The sequence below is a fragment of the Populus alba genome, chromosome 2, assembly GCF_005239225.2.
Source record: "Populus alba chromosome 2, ASM523922v2, whole genome shotgun sequence".
Taxonomy (NCBI): Eukaryota; Viridiplantae; Streptophyta; class Magnoliopsida; order Malpighiales; family Salicaceae; genus Populus; species Populus alba.
Genome location: NC_133285.1, coordinates 18399471 through 18402251, shown reverse-complemented (window position 1 = coordinate 18402251; position 2781 = coordinate 18399471).

Sequence of the window (2781 nt, the reverse complement as noted above, 5' to 3'; positions counted from 1 at the left end):
TATCTTTTGGGTAATGTGTTTTTTAAGATGTGAATTTATCTTTAATTGAGTTAAATAAACAAATTTAGTAAACGCAATTAGTTGAATGTCTCATTTTGTTTGATTAAATATCTTGATCTACATTTATCGTTATTTTTTTTTATTTCTCTTTTGGTTATTATTAATAATTCTTTTCTGTTTATTTACATAAATAGTTCTTGATTTATTTAATTAGATATTTGTATAGGCCTTTTGATTTAGACTTTGAAATTTTTTATATAAAAAAACACATTGAAGTAGCCTGTAAATCCACTACTTTTTTGAAAAAAATATATAACTCGTGGCGAAATGTGGGTTAAATGGCTAGTAGTTCTTTATATCTTGTTCAATTTATAACTTAAAGTATTTTTTTTGTAGAAGGTGATTGCAAATATCATTTGTGTTCGAGCATTTTTAATATTTTCATTTAATACTTGGAAATTTAATGTTTACATGTGAAGGTAAAGTATTTTTAGATATTGCAAAATTAAACGCAATAAATCTTTGAACACCATCAATAAATTATTTCAAATAATAACCATTTATAGCTTATCGATAAATCTAATATTAGATCATTAATATTATATGATAAATCTTAAATCAATAAACATATTTAAATTAATTATTTATCAACTTCATAATTAGCTTTTCAATAGTTAATTAATTTGTTGAGAAAATTTTCATAAAAATCAGGAACTAATAATTACACTTATTTTCTAAAATTAATATTTCATCATAATTAATTAACATCATGTTTCATACAACAAATAATAATTATTTATTACTCTGAAACAAATCTCACTAAATTTTTTTTATCACCCTAATTAATCATTAAAAATAACACATCCTCGTAAAAAAAATATAACTCCCTATTTTCTTTTCAATTCTTTAAATTTGAACTCTAATACTATGCGATCACAAATCTAATCATTTGTGATTGAACATTTTGCCAAAACATTGGGAAGATTACTGTGCATACGGAAACAAAATTCTATTAATTGTGACAATTAAATTATGCTTTCGTCCTTTGAAGAAAAAATGCTCAATGGTTCATTGGCCATTAAAAGATTGTTAGAGAATGTTTTCATCTTTTTTTATTTTATTATTTTTTTTAGAGCAATAAAATAACTTATTTACCTTTAAAATCTTAAAATTTAAATATGTTTACATAGGATATTTTTGTCATTCTCTCTCTCTCTCTCTCCCCCCCCATAAAATTCAAATAACTCTTTTGTTATTAGAATCGAAAAAAATAGAGGCTTGAGTTCATGGGCGATTTTATCATTTTACATTGGTTTTTTTTTTTTTTAATTCCATAATCATGAAGGATATTTGAACCTTTTGAGCTTAATAATTATTTTCTTAATCAAAAAGCTGCAAATGTGTTTTCTACACGCATCTGCACGTGGGAGGCTCTCATGCTTTTTGGGTGGCGAGTGCGGCGCTTTCTAGTGGCTAAATCAACTATTTTATTGTGTCATTAGAAGCGTTGCCTCGCTCTTTTCCTCCTGGTGTGACATGCGATATCAATTGATGAACGGTTTGTCAGTGGTGATTGTTTCTTTTGTTTTCTTCCTTCTTTTTCTCTCTTTTCTAGAGAAAGTGCATGTCTATCCTCTTTTCTTTTTATTTCTCAATTTCAGTCCTTATATTTTTAATTGTTTATTTTTGTCACTAGCCCTTTTAGAATAGTCTTTAATGTTTTAAATTTAGTCCTTAAATCACAATTTGTCATGTATTTTTTTTTTCAATTCATCGGTCCTTATTCTTTTTTTTTTCCTGATTTTTTTGCCTCGACTCTTTTGTTAAAGTTTTTTTTGTTCAATTTCATTCTTCAATTAAAGTTCATGTTTTATTTTTTCCAATTTAGCCCTCATTCTTTTCATTTCTTTTTTCTTTTGTTAAAGTTTTTTTCTTTTTAATTGGACCCTCCGATTTAAACATTTTTTATGCCGTATAATTTATTTTTTATTTTAATTTTCATCCATATTCTTTTAATTATACTTTTTTAAGTGATTGATTTTTTACCTTGTTTCATCCTTTGGCAATTGAGTTGTTGGGGATTAGGCTTCATGTTTTTGTTGTGCTTTCAATCTAATAATATGAGTCATAAATTTTAAGAGTTGATATGATACAGCTTGGGTGCAAGCCAACTCCAATAGAGTTATACATGAAAACCCATATATATGGGGATGATAGATAAAAAAAGAAAAAGAAAAAAAGGTGTAACAGTCCATGGACAACGAAGCTGAGGTGTTTATTGTAAATTAACTTTTAAACCTTCTGTACATTGTCTAGACTAATGTTTTTTTACTCGTATCTTTGACTTGTTTATTTTTTTTTTCATCTAAGAACAATATAACATCGGCATGTGTGCCAAATACATGGAGAACCCTTAAACCCATCCAGAATACAATTTATGATTGTAGTTGGACGCTAGAGCAACTAATGGATCTGGTATGAATTTGGTTTATGGTATCTCTATGACTACAACTCAAGATATGAGATGGGGCTATAGTGTCTCGATCGCAAGCACCCCACAATCTAGAGTGAGTTAGCCATTATGAGTAATTAAGGAGTTGGTGCTATAAGGGCTGAAATGAAGGCAAAGTATGAAGAACAAAAAAGGCAACAAAGTGAGAAAATGATTGCATACATGTCTAATCATTATCCTTCCCTTTATAAACCTCCACAAGATTTTTATCCCCCTCTCCCTCCATCTGCAACCTCTTTTTAATGTTCATAAGCATTTGTAATTGACTT